At 42.4% G+C, this 18,141-nt stretch overlaps 1 protein-coding gene and 1 long non-coding RNA gene across 18 annotated transcripts in view; one reads left to right on the top strand and one right to left on the bottom strand.

Moving 5' to 3' along the window:
- Nucleotides 1-2,717: 2,717 nt before the first annotated feature.
- Nucleotides 2,718-5,065, bottom strand: LOC137221535 (uncharacterized). The gene is made up of 3 exons (XR_010942055.1): nucleotides 3,548-5,065; nucleotides 3,028-3,278; nucleotides 2,718-2,856 (listed from the first exon to the last, which is right to left on the bottom strand). It is a non-coding gene; the product is annotated as an uncharacterized lncRNA (long non-coding RNA).
- Nucleotides 5,066-5,132: 67 nt separating this feature from the next.
- The window catches only part of PAM (peptidylglycine alpha-amidating monooxygenase), a 280,435-nt gene continuing 267,426 nt past the window's right edge, over nucleotides 5,133-18,141 (top strand). For 15 of the 17 annotated variants that reach the window (XM_067731349.1, XM_067731350.1, XM_067731348.1 and 12 more), the window contains exon 1: nucleotides 5,133-5,265. The gene's annotated coding sequence lies outside the window, so the exon portion shown is untranslated. The remainder of the gene's footprint in view (nucleotides 5,266-18,141) is intronic. The other 2 variants (XM_067731352.1, XM_067731351.1) reach the window with 2 other exon arrangements.

An 18,141-nucleotide genomic window follows, 5' to 3' on the forward strand; every position in this document is an offset into this window, starting at 1 on the left:
TGAGATCTTAGTTCCCTGATCAGGGACTGGACCTGGGCTCTCAGCAGTGAGAGTTTGGAGTCCTAAACACTGGACTGCCAGGGAATTCCCTAACTTAATTTCTTATTAAAAAAAAAAAATCAAAGTTTGTGGAGCACTGTTGGAGACAGTGATGTCCAGAAATTTCTAGTGATTCAGTGGCTATTGTAGCCCTTGTTTCTGCCATACCAGCTTCTCACTCTGCTAGTAACCTTTCCAAAAATGGCAGTGGAGAAAAGCAGTATTTACTCAGACTTTACTTGACCTTGTAATCTCTACTGTCCAGTCAAATACTATTAGCCTCTTCAGCTTCTCCAATAAATCCATTTCCTATTAATTGATTTCCTTCTTATATCTCCCTATTCCACCTCCCCTCTCCTTAATCCCATCATACTAAATTGTGTATGGGGAAAGTTTTTATAGCTTACATTATAATATTATATATAAAACCTATCATGTATTCTCTTTGGGGTCAGATTTAGTTTCAGTCTACAAGCATATTCAAAGTATTAACTACTTATGTGATACTGCTGGCAGCATTTTAACACTCTTTTCAGAATCAAATATTTGGTTCTTCATTAGTGCTGAATCTACATAAAATTGATGATCCTGGTTGTCTTTGTAGTTATTTTGTTTCTAAACCTTGGACTTTATAGAAATAATTAATTATAACATATGTCTGTTTTTTAACTGCTAAATTGGATAATGGTTTAATAGCTCAAGGGTATTACTTGTGGGAATTTAACACTTATAAGATTCATTTTCCCCAAAGTCTGTTTTTCTGCAGTGATCTATGGCTTTGATTTTAGTAACAAACCCACCAAAATGAGAGTAGGTCATGGACTTTCATTGTGAGTCAGACTTGCTATCTTAGCCAGAAAGCTAGGTAGAGAGAACATCATTTGGTAGGAAAAACTTACCATGCCAAAACAAATTAACAACTTTCTTAATTAAAAAAAGTAAAATACTGCACCTAATAGGTAGATGAGCTCATATTAAATACCATATTAAACAAGTATGGTTTTATTTTTATTTGCAAGGTGTTTATACTCTACCAACTAAGCTATACTCTAGCTTAGTTGCTCCGCAGCATGTGGGATCTCCCCGGGCCAGGGATGGATCAAACCCTTGTCCCCTGTATTGGCAGGCAGATTCTTAACCACTGCGCCACCAGGGAATTCTCTCAAGTCTATTTTAAAGTGTCACAAGATAAAGTAATGTGAGGTATTCATGAAGGCTCTGCGTACCTAATCTGGCAGAGCTTTCTGCAAAATATTTTGGTATTTTATTTATATGTGCATCACTCAGTGAAAGAAGGGAGAGTGGGAGTTTGCCTGAGAAAAGAGAGAGAAAGTTTTCACACTGGCATTACATCAAGGGAGTTTGAGTTGGTCTAACTATCTCTTATTGCATTTTTCACATCTTGAGGTCTGTTTGATGCATACATTTCTTAAAAGTCTAGACTCATTTAAATAATCTATGTACTTAGAATGCCATTTCTAGCCTCGTTCTTCTGCACACCCCAGAGCTGATCAGAGTGTGGTGATCCCTTTGTTTTCAAATGAGACTTCATGTTCACGTTCTACAGGGGTTAGTAGAGGAAGACAAGAAAATAGTCCCATAATATTTCTGTCAGTTAATGGGAAAAATGTTTCCTCCTGTATATATCATGATAGGTAATTGAATTAGTACACAAGTAGGAAAGGGTTTGCTATTTCATACTCCTATAGTTTTTTCTTAACACCATGAAATTAAAGACATGCCAGCATGGAGCTGTGTATTCCTGATCACTTTCAAATAAACACTGTAGTATATTATTTCTTTTATGTGCTTTTATAGCACATGCAATGCAAGATAATTGACTCCATGACAGATGTCTATATTTCAGAGGAAAATTTATTTGCGAAAAAAGAAACATATATTACTGATTTAACATGGGGCTATTCATTATGTGGCCCAGAAGGTGCTTATTGACGACTTGTAAATTGAAATTAATATTTTCTCTTGTCGTTCTGAATGTGCATAAGCAAATTTCACTGTTTGATATAACCAATTTGAAGTTTATTCTACTATTTGAATGTAACTTTCTGTTCTCAATAAAAGTTGGGAGCTCTTAGATATTACTTGAAGTGCTGTGTAATGAGGAAGTGTGCACTTTTATTTCTTTTCAGGGAAGTCTACAGGCCAGCACATTCCTCAAATTGCCCAGGCTAAGTTCTGTCCCCTCGACCCATCTTTACAATGAAATGACTACCAGAAAAGTCTAAAGATAAGGAGTACGAGAAAGAAAGATTCTCCATGGAGCTTCCTTTACTCTGTTACTTGTGCTCAAAATGCTACTCTTTTCCAAGACAAAAACTAGTAGGGAACAACATCTGAAGACTCTGACACTTTTGTGTGAGGTGGACTGGCTTGGAGAATTGGCAGTGTTAGGTGAACAAGGCTGCTGTGAAGGGAAACTGAGAAAACGGGAGGTTTATGGATGAATGTCCATCTGTACCTACTTTTAACACTGCCTAAGACCAATTCTGCTGCCTGTAAATGAACTCTCTCAATTTTTTCTTTTCTTTTTTTTTCCTACCAGAATTTTTCCCAGGGGAAACTGGGCTCTTTATCCCCATCAGCTGACTAGACACTTCTTGCAATAAGATTCTATCATGAATATAAAATTAAAATAACTAATAGATACAGAGGGATTACCATATTCAGAAAGGATGTAAGTTTAATGAGGTTTCATTTCAGAGACGATTTTTCTTCTAGTGAGAAGAGAAACAGAAACTTTATTCAGGCAGGTCTCTTCTAGCCTCTTGAACTTGCAAGGGCTTAGCCTTTTGTGCACTAGAGGAAATAAGGGAAGGAAAGGAGATTTTGCAATTAAATTGGAAGTAGTCTTTAAAAAAGAAAAACTGGGACACTAAGGACTGGTTTTGTAATGACACTTCCAGAGTGCACAGCCAACCTCAGGTGAGGTGGAGCCCTGAGGCCAGGAGAAAGGAGTCTTCTCCTTACCTGTGAATGCAAAATGGTAGGGGTGGCTGGCGTCACTAAGTACATGCTAAGCTTGAGCCTTCAGTGGCTGGACTGCACACAGACTGGTTCTCCCTAAGGCTGTAATGTCTGACATCTAGGCTTGGTGGTGGCTTCCTCAGGCACATTGGCTGTCAGCGCAGCTGAAGCTGTCGCTGTGCCCACCAGGACCTTGAGGGTGTGAGAGAAGGCTGCCATCAGGTAACATTGGATGTGTCATCCCAGCTGTTCTCCTACATTTTAAGGTAAAAATGTGGTCACCCACTGAACAGGAAAATTATCTTGACATAAAAATACACAGAATTGATCTTAAAAATAACGACCACCACAACCATAGGACTCCTGTCCGTCCCCATTTCCTTCCCTTCCCACAAGGAGTGACTTCTTATTTAAGGGAGGGTCCCAACTGCTTGCTTTAGTTAATAATGCAGGCCAGGGGAGAGGAATAAGTGTCTTATGGGATGTCTAAACAAAAGAACAGCCCAACGAGCTGTAAACTGACTTAGCTCTGTTTCCTTGCATCTTGTCAGTGCCCATCATTTACAGGATGGATTTCTCATCACTGGCCAAGAGCTTGACGTCATCAGCCTTCTCTGGAATTTGGGAAGTGGGGCGGGTGAAGGCCTGCTCTGAGTCCTGAAGTTTATCCTTGACTCACCACGGCTCGCTGAGAATTCTTTTGGGAGGCGGTCCAGATTTTGCAATCTATCCACTACAGGCATCGGTGTTTTCCCTATAGAGAAATGGATTTTCTTTCCTGGGAGTTCCCCGATGGCTGGAGAGCTTTACCTCCTTCATGCAGCCTCTCACCCTCTTAGTTGGTTCTCACTTTCCTTCCTCGCCTTCCACTGGCTTCTACCTCACCTTCTTCGAGATCCCTCCTCCAGGTCTGGTCTTCCTCCATCCCCCAACCCGAGGGCCCCAGAAGGAGAAAGTGCCTGGAAAGACCAGAGCTCACTGCGCTGGGGATCTGTGCCGGGAACCTGTATGGGAGAGGTTTGGGGAAAGGAGGATAGGACTTTGGAAGATGATAAGCGGCTGGTGCTGGGAAGGAAAAGGCGCAGTGAACGCACTCTACAGGTTACCTTCGGGGAGGTAAAGGCACTGGCAAACACCTGCCCTTGAATTAAAGGCGTATCAATTTGTGTGAGGTCAGTTAATGCACAGCACCAAGCCACTCGGGTAGAAACCCTTCCGACTGGAACATCCCAGATCCCTGGCTTCCAGTTTTGTCCTGCTTCGGGGTGAGGCGGGGAGGGGGTTGATTTCTGGGTTCCCTGCTTGCAGTTTAGGGAAGAAGCGGTCAGAGTGTGCGCGTTGGGCGCACTGCGGGATGAAAAGGGTTTCGAAAAAAGAGATGTGCAGAGGTGGGAAACCAAGCTAGGAAAGGAGGTTCCCGCGCCAGGCCTCGGGTGCGGGCACGGAAGCACTGCGAAAACCTGAGCGAGGTGGCCTGAATCCAGCGACCGGCAGGCGTGTGCATGTGAAAGAAATTGCACTTTTTCCACAGGTTCAACCCCGGTGCCCCGTCTGCCGGTTCTGCATACTTTCTTTGCCGGAGTCCCTAACCCTGGGCGGGAACAGGAGGGAGGGGTCCTCGATTCTCTCGGGAAAAGTCCTCCCAGCCCCGCGCTGGGCGGAGGGAGAGTCCGACATTTTCCTCGGCCTCTCTCCGGGCAGCCGGCGTGGCCACCTCGCAGGGCTGCTTTTAGGGACTCGGGCGGAGAAAAAGGAGACTTTCAGGCCGGGCCTTGACCCCCTTCCCAGGGCGAGAGTTCCAGCTCTTGGCCACCTCCTGCCCGCTCGTGAGTCCGAACACCCAGGACGGCGATCCCCGCAGGGAAAGCCTGGGACGCTGCGCGCGACCTGGAGCTGACTCTGCGGGGACCTCGTTCCCAACCCCTGCGGCCCGGGAGCGCGAGGGGGCAGGGGCGGAGCGGAGGCGTCGAGCACGGGGCGGGCTCGGGGGCGGCCAGGAATCGCGGAGCCGCCCCGGAGGAGGGACTGGGAGCTGTCCCCCGGAGCTGAGGGCGAGCGGCGGACACGCTTGGGCCCCGCCTGCGCCAGGAGGGAGCTCCTGCCTCTGTCGCGGCCGCCGCGTGCTCGGCCTGTCCCCGCCCAGGGGGCCGGAGCCTCCCAACTAACTCCGCCCGCCGCGCCCGCCGCTCCGCCGTCCGCAGGCTCCCGCTTCCGTCTCGGAGTGTGCTCGCAGCCGCGCAGGTTGGTGCCGCCGCCGCCGCCGTGTCCGCTGCCGGCCGGCGGGCAGGGCAAGGGCTGGGGTGGGAGCGCTGAAGGGGGCTCGGGAAGTTGGGCAGATGCTGGGCGGGGACGGAGATCCTGGTGTCTCAGCTCCCTCCGCTTCCCCGCGCCCGAGGCGGTCGTTGGTTTCCTCCCAGGCTGCTGGGGTCGCGGGGGATCCGGCGGCGCGGCCGGGGAGGATTTCGGGCACTGAGCCTTCCTCGCACTCCCCGAGCCCCTCCCTGACCACCCCTCAGCACCACCACAGCCGAGGCCAGTTGGTAAAGGGGTCACCCTCCCGTCCTCCTCACCTTCGCACTCCTCCTGGCGCCCTCACGCTGTGGGTAAAATTGTTCATTCGGCCTTTCTGCCCCCAACTTGGAGAACTCTCCGTGCCAGTGAGAAAGGCTCCCCGGTTCCCAGACCCGCCCCCGAGACTAGTTTCGGGTCGCAGCGGGGGCCGCCGCGAGGGTAGAGCTGGGCTGGAGCCGAGCAGCGACCCGAGGTGCCTGAGTATCGGCGAGTGCCGGGAAGCGCTGGCAATTCCCTCTCCTCTTCTCTCGAGTCTTGGCCCAGCTCGGCGGTCCTTCCTGCCGTGGAGTATAATACGCTGGGTGATCGCAGAGGCGGGATGGAAAGTAACCACCACTCGGATACTTGGAAAATAGGGATTTAAGCCTGCTCTCAGTCACATTCCTATTTGTGTGGCCTTGGTCGCGACCCTTTGGATACCCTATGTTCTGTTCTGTAAAACGCGGGTCTGCTTTGCCCACCGCAGAGCGTCGTTGTGACGATCCAGTGGGATCACTTAGGTGTGTTACTTGATTTTGAGCCACTGGTCTCTGGTCTTATGAAGGTGCCTGATGGCAGGTCCTGTGTTCGTTCTAATCGTCAGAGTCCAGGTCCTTCAGCTGAGATGTAATTATGTCTCTAGGTGATTTGGCCAATAGCTTTATTAGGGTAAAAACTCGTGTTTCTGGATCTGATAATTAGTGTTCAGAATTGAAATCGTCTCTTCCCCACCCAACCCAATCAATGCACAAAGCTAGGACCTTACATATTTCTGTGGTCATAGGATTTAAAATAGCAGAAGATCGTTATTGGCACAAGTCTTTGGAAATAAGAACTGTGCTTGCTTCAGATGTTTGCCAATCTTGAAAACCTCTTTTCCATCTTAAGTGCAAATTTAAATTTGCTTTTAATTTAAACAGTTCAGGAAGTAGACTTTTATTTTAGTAAAGTAAGTTCAGATATTTAGCTCAAATTACTTGTGCCCTATCATTTGTAAATTTTCAGTTTAAAATCACAGGCACAAGAAGCATTGTTAGCACTACTCTTATCACTTTATGAAGAAAACAAGTAAATGGCCTAAGAAAGTCAGCTTTAGACTTGAAGTTAAATAGCTATGGCCTGTCTTTCATGAATTCATGATTTAATAGGCATTTCATGAGTTCCTGTATTGTGCAGTGCATTGTGCTATGTGCTTTTAAAGAGAGATATAGAATATGTTTCTTGCCCTAGAGGGACTTCCAATCTAACTTAGAGATTAATATTTTTATTTCATATTTTTATATAAACATCATGTATTCTAGCAACTACATATGGCAAGTAAAATGTCAAGAATACATCACTGAAGGCCCTTTAAGATCACTGTTTGGTGAATATACTTAATAGATTGGAAAAAAATAAGTTTAGATAAGCCAGTGTTTTCTGAAATAAAACTTCAGGTGCTTCTACATCATCAAATGGGAGGCATACTTGGAAATAAAATGAATTCTGTATTTTTAGAATGAAAGCTCAGAAAAGCATCCATGTATGTATGAAGTAGTAATCAAATGTTAAAAGCTATAGAAATTTCAATTCTAACTTTAGTCAGTAAGTCGATTTATGGTGTCCATATACAATTTTTTCTCAACTCCTTGAGAAAGGAAATTATACCATAATGCCTAGAAAAAATACAGAGATGGAATAAGCTGAAACTTGAACACTTAATGGCCTGGTGGGCCCTGGATTGATTTCGGGAATTTGGCTTAAAAAGTTACAAGATTCTTAGTGAGACTTTTTTTTTTAAGAAAACCACTTTAAAACGTTTGGCTTGGTGCAAAGAATGGGCAGGAATCCCACGTGGAAAAGATTGACCAGACTAGGTTGAATTTGGTGTGACTCGGTGACATTTCTGATTCTTCTCCTGCTTCTAGGAAGAATTCATCCATCTGCAGGGTATGTGTAGAATTTCATAGGCTTAACATACCACCAGTACTTGGCTTTGAGAGCTTGGATTCAACTCACACAGTGAGGCTAGGCAGGTTTCGGGACAGCCTGAGGGATATGAAGTTAACTTTACACTTGGCCTTATTGCTCAGTACATTTGTTTTCCTATTTGTGAAATGAGATGAAAGATTGTGTCACTGCTTGGAACTGTGTGGTTTGGTGTAATAGTCATGAATATCGAGCCAGAAAGCTTCTTGTGTGTGTAAGAACTTTCTTTTCCCCTTTAATTCCTTTAGCCAGTAAAAGCTAATTGTGAAAATCACATACAAATAGCTGAAAAGAAGGGCTCTGCATAAAGTTGGTAGTGGTGTCCTGTGCTCTCAAGTCTCGTGAGAGAAGTTTACATCATTTTATCTCCTACAATTTACTGTACTGATGTAGAGAATAAGACCTTCATCTTATCCAAGGTTGAACAGCTAGTGGCAGGAGTAGAACTATAATTTCAATTGCCTGAAAATAGTTCTCTGGTTTCTCCTTACCCTGTGTGGTCTCTTATCATCCAGGGCACATTAAAAATCTCACATTTATAAATTGTGTATGGTTAAGAATTTTGGCTTTGGGTTCTGATGGGCATGGGTTTGAGTCCTGCCAGGCATTTACCAGTCGTGTAACCCTGGGTAAGTTACTTAACCTCCCGAGTTCTCAGTTTCCTCATCTGCAGAGTGGGAATAAAGGAAGTACTTAGCTCAAAGGACGGTTGTAAGGATTAAATGAACTAATTGATGTGAAGTGCTTAGCACATTGCCTGTTACTTAGTACATACCTGAAACTCAAATAGTTATTTCAGTTTTCTGAGGGGAGGGGGATGACAATGCAAAGGTCCAAAGTTTAAAAATAAATAAGTGCATAAAAATATAAATACAGCACCACTCTCAGTATTTTGAATTAGCCATTCCCAATGGCTTTGTTAATTTATTTAACAAGTGTTTATTGAGCTCCTACTATGTTGGGCCTTTTCCTAGGCAGTGGCATACAGTGGGATACAAGACGGTTGTAGTCACTCTCTTATGGTCTAAAAGTCTGGGGAGGGATATAGATTTGTAAACAGAAATTTATAATCTTATGTGATTTGTGTGTGGAGTAATGCAGTGAACCACAGAAGGTAGGATGGGATGGTGTCATACAGTGCGTCACATCCTAACTGGGGTTGGTGGTGGTCAGGGAAGACTTCCCATGAATACTCTAAGAATGAGTGATAGTTAGCAACTGAAGAAGTTGGAGGACTGAAGAGTGTTCCAGACCAAGGGGAACAGAGCATGATGTTTAGAATGGAACTCAGGTAGATAATGTAAAAGAATAAATAAGTGAGAGCTGGAGAGAGAGGTGTGGCAACTGGAGAACCCAGGCTTTGTCTAAAGGGAACAGTAGATACTCAGCTCCAGCCAAGCGTTGTCAGGTTGGGATGCAGGCCAAGTGCTGCCAGATGCCCTGATTTTTTTTTAAGAGGAGTTAAAATTCATATTTCATAAATGTGAAATGGCCCAAATGTTTTTAAAACTATTGTGTGGGCCAAAAACCAGATGTATTTCGTAGTTGGTATTCAACCCAGGGCCAGTACTTTATGACCTGTATTTTAGGAAATGAAAGAAGTTTAGTGTGGCTATAGGAATGCATCTTAGAAGAAGAGGTAAGGGAAGAGCCCACAGGTAGGGGCAGAGCCACATCATTCAGGGCCTTGTGGCACTTGCCAAGGAGGGTTGGCTTGATCCTAAGTGCAACGGATGACATCAAAGACTGAAACAAGAGTGGCATGCTTAGATTTGTGTTTACAAGGTATTGATACATTCTGGCTACTGTATGGAAAATGCCTGGGAAGAGGCTATAGTGATAACCATTTAGGAAGCTATTGCAATGGTCCTAGCAAGAAATAAATATGTCTAGAAACAGGGTATTCAGGCAGATTGGAGAGAGATGGGTAGATTTCAGACATGTGTATGAACTTCCACTGTTGGGAGATAATTCTCCATTAGTCACTCATGTTTCTGCACGTCTTGTGAGCAGAGGTACTGACTGTTTTCATTCCAGACTATCTTTTCAAGGACTTTTATATAGCAGATAGCTATGGAAGATAGAGGTAGCCTTTCTCTATGGAGCAAAGGTCAGGTAGGTTTACTGTCAATTGTAAAAGATTTGGTACTCTAAGCTCAGGGGTCCACTTCTCTAATGCAAATCATTTAGTGTGTAGGTATGCTATGCTAATACTTCTGCTACTGCTTTTTCTGTGAGTAATGTAATCCTCTGTCTCTGACCTAGGACTCTCATTCCTTGTGCCAGCATCCATGAAGCTGTGGTGTGCTTATTTGTTAGCACTAGCCACCAGTTTAGCCACTAGCCACATTGTTTAGATTTGTTTCAATTAATTAAGATAAAAAATGTTACTTCCTCAGTCACACTAGCCACATTTCAAATGCTTAATAGCCACATGTGGCAGGTGGCTACTATAGTGGGTAGAGCAGACACAGAAATTTCCATCATCGCAGAAAGTTCTGTTGGATGTTGTTGGTTTAAAGCTTCAGATTTTTTGTCTTCTTGGATGAGTAGAGGCAGAAGTTGTTGACTATGACAGCATACAAATGATGCTTGTTTTTGTGTTAGGTTCATCGGGGTTTTTTCATACAAAGGAAATATCAGTTTGAATAGTTAGTACAGTATTTAGTTCACACCTGCTGGGGGAAAAAAAAGTAGAGAATTATCTGCAATGTCAACTTGGAGACTGGAGCCGTGTGGCAGCGTAAGTTCTCCAGATATATGGCATTCTTCAAAATCATGTGTGACCGTGAGATAGGGATCTATGCTAAAAGGAGCTTGAACTTCTGAGCACTGTCTTCAGCTTCATCTACTAGCCATGCTTAACATAGAAGGACAAGATAGGCACATTTGCAGCGAGGTTCTGCAACACAGCCAGTCCAAAAGCACCCAGGCAGCGCCTGCTGCAACCCAGCTGTGCTGCCTGCACTCACATAAAGGATGGAGGACAGGAACAAGATTTCCACATGGCTCTTGCTCAGCGAGTTTAAGAGGACGGCCTCAAGAAAAGAAGGAACTGGAGTCAAAAGAAAAACCAAAAAACAAACTCCAAACCCAGCAAAACACAGTAGTACTGTAAAGCACAACCTGAAGTGGCACAGCAGAGATGGGGGAGGATGCCAAGAAACAATAAAAGCAGTAGATCCCTGCTTCCCTATCTGTTGGGGGAAGCTCATTTTGAGGAGGGCATGGACCACAAGTACTGGAAAGTGAAAGCACAGTGTTCTTTCTGTCATTCTGTATTTCTGTCAGCCCAGCCAACAGCTGCTGCAGCCGCAAAGGACAGTTTTTATACCTGCATTGAGTGTGCAGTTGACTGCTAGTCCTGTCATTACAACATAAGCAAAACAAAGGACAGTGGTAGAAATGTTAAACAATAAACACAGAGGCCCGTATAGAAGAATCATACTACTACCTGCTATTTCCATCGGTAAAAATGCCTTTTCAGAAATTTCAGATATTACAAATTTCATTTACCTGTGCTGGAAGAAATTTGCTTCAAAATAGTACCTATTTGTAGTGTGGTAAAATTTTACTTATATGAAGACTAATTCATATTTTTAAAAATCTAAGTTTTAGAATATTTTAAAGATTGAACTTATTAGTTTTAAGTGCTTACATACATAACCCAGAACCTGCTAAGCCTGTTACCTTGTAGAACTGTTTTGAAGAAAGTTTTTATAAAGAGATATGTTAATTTTGAAGTAGAATGATGATTGTTTGCATGTAACTGGAGGCTTTTATTAGAGTGTTTAAAGAAAACTTATGTGGGTTATACATTTACCTCCTTTTTAAAAAAATTTATTTTATTATTTATCTTTGGTTGCATTGGGTCTTCCTTGCTGTGTGCGGGCTTTCTCTAGTTGCGGCGAGCGGGGCTACTCTTCGTTGCGGTGCGTGGGCTTCTCACTACGGTGGCTTCTCTTGTTGTGGAGCACAGGCTGTAGGTGCGTGGGCTTCAGTAGTTGTGGCACACAGGCTCAGTAGTTCTGGCTCACGGGTTCTAGAGCACAGGCTCAGTAGTTGTGGTGCACGGGCTTAGTTGCCCCACGGCATGTGGGATCTTCCCAGACCAGGGCTCGAACCTGTGTCGTCTGCATTGGCAGGCGGATTCTTAACCACTGCGCCACCAGGGAAGCCCACGTTTACCTCTTGTTAACAATACTAATTGCATCAACAAACCCTTATTTTCACAGATAATCCTTCTCAAGTTTCAGTAACTTTTGGGAGAGCCAAGGTCAGGTGCTATTAGGGTTTGTACCAATGTAGAGTCCCTTACATAAATGTCTCAATCAGTGAGGTTTTACTCCATTTAGTGTTTTAATGCTATTATACTTTGCTAAATGTCTTATTTTTAATTTTATTTATTTATTTATTTATTTATTTTGCGGTACGTGGGCCTCTCACTGTTGTGGCCCCTCCCGTTGCGCAGGCTCAGCGGCCATGGCTCACAGGCCTAGCCGCTCCGCGGCGTGTGGGATCTTCCCGGACCGGGGCACGAAGCTGTGTCCCCTGCATCGGCAAGCCGACTCTCAACCCTGCGCCACCAGGGAAGCCCTAAATGTCTTATTTTTTAAATTGTGAATTAAAAATATCTTATTTCTGTAGGGATGGAAAAGCTTGGTTGTCCCCCCTACATTCTCCCCTCCTCGTCTTCCTATATGTGGTAACATCAGTTGTTCACTGTGCTTTCATTTTTCTCTTTCTGTTTGGTTTGCCACAGTTCCTAACTTGTGCTTCAGGCTTGCATTTCCTGTGCCTCCCTTCTCTTCATGCAGACAGCATGAAATTAGAAATAATCATTGTCAGTTGTATTTCTGAAGATCAGAATTTCACCAGTTTCATGCTGTCCCTTCTCAGACCGGGTGTGGTAAATCATCTTTCGAAAACTGGCTCCAGTAAAACTGGAGTGTGCAGTTGAAACAAACGCAGGAGACTTGCTGTTTATTGCATGAGTCACTTATGGGTTCAAATGAAAGGAAATGACAGATTGCTTTTCATGCGCGTCATTATTACATCTTATTTTAAAATAGGCCTGAAATAAGGAAATAAAAATAAACTGATAAGCTCTTTTCCCCAGAGAATTTAGAAGTGTTAGGTGATTAAAACAGTAACACTGAGGGTCACAAATTAGGCCTTGTCCTTTAACCCGTGATTTCCTGTGGTGCTGAGAACTTTTTAGGGTGTACATTTCTCAACTTGCACATGAGTGAGTTTAATCAGGAGCAAAGTAGATTCTTTCTATTATAAGCCATTTCCTCCATGGCCCTTGCCTCACTTAGCTATTACTGTATGCCTAATCGACCACAGTGAAATGTCTTTAAAACATTTTCTAGGGGACTAAGGACTCTGGGGAAAATTTTTATAAAGGAAAATGCCCAGAAGGAAAGTTTGAATGGTTTCTTTGCATAGTTAAATGTTTCCAGAGAGACTGATGAGTCAAGGAGTTGTTAATAGGATATGTAAATGTAACCTTTCACCTAGTTACTGTCATTACCTAAATCATAACTATGTCGTTTTAGCAAATTGTTTGAACTGGTTCTAGTTCCTTAATGAAACAGATTGTCTTGTTCCTATTCTTTTCCAGTCTACAGTCACTGCCATTTCAAAGTTTGCATTGCCCTAGGCTTTCCCTCTCTCCTGTTTTTAACAGCAGCTTGTCATCCTATTACAGATTTTCACTAATATCTTTGTCTTTGTCTTTACTTCAGTATTTGTGGAACGTTTTTATATCTGTGTATTTGATATTGACTTCTAGCTTTTTGGTTCCTAATAGGGTACCTTCTTTCGCTTATTCAACAAATATTTATTCAGTGCCAAGCCATATTCTAAGCACTATTCTTGACCCTAGAAATTTGAGAGTGAGCAAAACATTCATGGTCTGTGCTATCATGGAGTGAAGAGTCCAAGATAAAGACAATCATTAATCAGTTTTTTAAAAAGCACAGCAATTAACAATTACATAGTTACAAACAGAGATAAATGCTCTGAATAGAGCAGTACTTTTGTGGGCTTGTATAACAGCAACCCAGGGAAGTGACACTTGCTTGATAGCAGAAGCATGAGTAGGAGAATGTGAGAGAGGGTGGGAGGAAGGGCGTTCCCCACAGCAGAGGGAAATTTGTGCAGAGGCCCTGCAACAGAAGGGAGCAGAGTGAGATCAAGTAACTGAGGAGAATTCAGGGGAGAATGGAATGAGATGAGGCTGGACACCTAGGCGGGGGCCAGTCAAGAATTTTTTCTTTATCCTAAGGACTGTGTTTTAAGTAGGGGCTGGTGACCCCATGAGATTTGTGTGTGGGTAAGATCATCTGTAGGGGAATGAATTGGAGAGGGGCCCAGGTTGGCAGTGGGGAGATGTTAGGCGGCTTCTGCATTAATCCAAGTAGAATGACAGGATGTACTAAGCCTGTTGTGTATACTGGAAAGTGGCAGTGAAAATAGATTAAAAAGTGTTTTAGGGGATAACATCAATTATACTTGGGAATAAGATGGGATTATTTTTTATTCATTCAACAAATATTTAGTGAGTTTTAAACTTTATGCCAAACTCTGTGCCAAGCTCTGGGAATATAGCTATGACCAAGATATACAAGATCCCTGTACCAACGGAGTTTACATATTAATAGGAATGACAGCTAATAGGAAATAAAAAATAAATATAATTTCAGATAATAATAAGTCCTATAAAGAAAAATGAAGCTGTACAAGGGAATGGAGAATGACAGGAGAGTCCTCATATAGGGTGGTCAAGAAAAACGTTTTTGAAGAGGTGGCATTTCAGCAAAGACCCAAATGAAGTGGGGGAGCTAACCATGCAAAAAATCATCTACCATACAGAGGGAACAATAAGTACAAGGGCTTGAGGCTGGAAGAGGGACCCCTCACCTTCCAAGAATACCAAGGAGGTCAATATGTATAGAAATATGGGAGGAGGGAAGAAAGACAGATGTCGAGGATGCCTTGCCAATACTTGAAACTTAAAACATCTTAATAGGCTCATTATATTCTCTTCAGTCATAAGCCACACAATCCCAGGTTACTTGGCCCCTAACCTGTTTTTAACACTGCTATTGGAACAGCTTCCTTTTCACACCTTGCTAAAAACCTGGTGGTGATATTTGCATGTCCGTTCTGTCAATGATGACTCTTCAGTCAGCTCAGTGGGAGGGCTCCTCTCCTGCTTTAAGCCCACTTCCCATTACAACTCTCTCTGGACTTCTCAATTAGGCAGTTGAAGGCCGTCCTCCAGTGTTTGTTTAGACCTTCCACATAATTTGTTTTTCTCCTTGGTGTTACATTTATTCACCATGATGCCTCTTTCCTTCCTATTAGTCTGTTTCCATCTCTTCCTTCAAGACCAGGTTCACAAGTGAAGTGTTACCTTTTCTACTAGTTTCTTTTGATTTATTCCACCTTACCTGGATCACTGAGCCCCTCAGCCTACTCAGTCTGTGTGATGTCATTTTTTTCTTTCTTCCTTGTGTCACTTGAAAATGCACTGCTTAAAAGTGCCACCATTGTTCCAAATTAAGTTATTTATGATCATATTCTTTCTTCCTAGAAAAAAATTGGCACTACTACCAGCTCTGCTATGTGTATATGTGACATTGGCCAGAGCATTCACCTGACAGAGGTTCAGTTTCCCTGTCCACTCCCCTGTTTCTTCCCCAGTGTGGTTGTAAGGAGCAAATGAAGTAAAACACGGAAAATGTGTTTTAAATAGATGCAAGACATTTTTTAATATTTTTGATGGGCATATTTCATATCCTCATCTAAATTGCAGGTTTTTCACACCAGTTCCCACCAGCGTGGAATTATGTGTGCTGCAGGAGTTCTGTGAGGTGTCTCGAGCTTCCATCCACATTCTGCAAGCTGGGGACAACTCAATCCATGGCATGTGTATTAGTCTCCTAGGGCTGCTGTAAGAAAGTGCCACAAACTAGGTGGCTTAAACAACAGAAGTTTATTGTCTCATAGCTCTGGAGGCTCTGAATCAACATATTGGCAGGGCTGGTTCCTTCTGAGGGCTGTGAGGGAGAATCTGTTTTCTTGCTCTCTCTTGGCTTCTGGTAGCTCCAGGCATTCCTTGGCTTGTAAATGGAACTCACCCTGTGTCTTCACATTGCCTTTCTTCTCTGTCACTGTGTCCATGTTTCCTGTTTTGATAAGGGCACAGTCATTGGATTGTAGGCCACCCTTGTGACCTAATCTTAACTTGATCATCTCCATAGACCCTATTTCCAAATAAGGTCACATTCACAAGTACTAGAAATTAAGACTTTAATCTTTTTACAGAACAGAATTCAACCCATATTAACATGATTCAATATACATACAAGAAAGGGAAGTCACAAACTTGGTGAATTAGCTCTGTATTACTAGAATGACTCACAGAGATGAATTAGGTATGGAAGAGCTAGTTTCCTGTATGATGTAGGGCAAAATAAATGAAATACTTGGTAAAAAATATGTGTGAAATCTGAACATTCATAAATACTTATTTCAGAGTTCTGCAAGTCCTGTTAATTTCAAATTGGTTTAAATTAGAGCATAGAGGGCCAGCCAAGAGGAAGAACAAAAGAACACAGTAACTTTTCTTCCAAATTGTAATAGTACATTCAGTTCTTGTACTGATATGAATGGAAAAAATATGCAGTGCATGTGCTTATTCATATAATCTTTATGTGAACTTTTTTGTGTGAAAAATTTTATTGCTTCAATTGATTTTTTTTTTTTTTGGCCCAGTATGCTTCTCTTTGACTTTCTGGAAGGCCACATGTGGGTCCTATGACAAACTGACCCTTCTCTGCTAAATGCCCAGAAAGGTCTGTTGTTCTTCTCCTATCCGGTGCCCCAGCCTTGTTGATAAAACTCATTCCTCTCTTAGACTTAAAAATCTCACTGATGTATTTTTTTCTCATCAGTTTTTTTTTGTTGTTGTTACTGTTGTTTTGTTATTTTTTGATAGTGCAGGGGAGAGTTTGATACATTGTTACCAATTGATGTTGGCGAATACCTAAGTGTATCCCTAGTAGAGTTTTATCAGATTTGACATTAGGATGTTACATTTTATTTGGTGAACCTGTGTTAATCTTCATATGCTCTCTTATTGTCATTTAGGACAGCCTTTGCCTTAGGGACATTGAGGAAGGCACCTGAAGCTGGTGTGGTGGTATTTTCCTGTGTACCTGGCTGACCAATTTAAAAGTTTAACCATTTTTTGTTTCCTAACAGTCTGGCACATAGATCACATCTGAGAAGCTTATTGTAGGAAGTCATTCAGACTCAGTGAATAGAAATTGAATACTTGACTTTTACCTAAAAAGTGGCTATTTTTTGTCAACCAGAAGAGCACAGCTCCCATATTCCAAAAAACTACATGATAGAGAAGGTTTTTAATTGTTGCACTTCCATTAATTTACTTCATTATTATTGCTGCATTGAGATTTTCACTAAAGGAAAAAACAGCCATAAATTGTTATTTCTGCTTATAGTTTTTTTGTGAAAAAAAAATTTAAAGTCAAAGACAATGAATTCCAGGTTTCAGTGTTATTATAGAAATAAATTTCTTCTTGGTGTCTTATCAAGTAGGTATTACCTGGAGAAAAAAATATTTTGATCTTACTCTTCCAAATCTAACAGGATACCTTCTTTTTGAAACTATAAAAGAGTGAAAGAGTTACATGAAAAGGATAAAATAATGGACAGGAGATTAAATTTATTGCTACTTACTCATCATCATCTGCAAAGTTTGATTCTTCCTTGTTCTTAAGTAAAGTTTTTTGACAAATATTTTCCCTCCAAAACATAAATACCAGAAGGTCAAAATAGTTACTGAAGTGATAATAACAACCAAGAAATGTGTTGAAGAGAGAGTGTATCAGATAGAAAATTTCGTGGGCTGAAGGGCGAGGCAGTGAGGTGGGGGGACGGTTAGGGCAGGACATTTTAAAAGTGTATTTATTCCTGGAGGCTGGAAAGACCTTGTTTCTGACCATTTTAAATGTTCTTTTTGCTGTTTTTGGTTTTGCAATCTTCCATTGTTGTTCCAAGTTAAAATATTTATATGTATGTTCTTTCTCCCTAAAACATGAACTTCAGACCACACCTGGGACCATCTGGTGTTTTGTGTAGTGTCAGCATCCGGTGGAAGTGTTGGACCCTGCGGGTGCTTAGCTACTAGGTTCCAGGACAGTCATAACCTCAGTGATACCATTTACCCTATTTGGTGAATTCCCTACACATTTTCCTGAGATACGAATATAAAAAAATATATATACTTGAAAACTACAGGGACTTTTTTGAAGTGGTTAAGTGTATGGACTTGAGAGTCAGGCAGCCTTGGGGTCAAACCCCAGGTCTGACATTTACCAGCTGTGTGACTTTGGAGAAGTGACTTACCCTCTGTATGCCTCAGTTTCTTCATCTCTGAAACCAAATAATAATAATAGTAAACTGGCCCTTATGGTATTTATTATGGGCTAGGCACTGTTCTAAGTGTGTCACATATTTTTAACATATATGATTCTTACAGCATCCCTGTGAGGTAACTTCTGT

This window comes from Pseudorca crassidens, chromosome 3 (assembly GCF_039906515.1).
Source record: "Pseudorca crassidens isolate mPseCra1 chromosome 3, mPseCra1.hap1, whole genome shotgun sequence".
Taxonomy (NCBI): Eukaryota; Metazoa; Chordata; class Mammalia; order Artiodactyla; family Delphinidae; genus Pseudorca; species Pseudorca crassidens.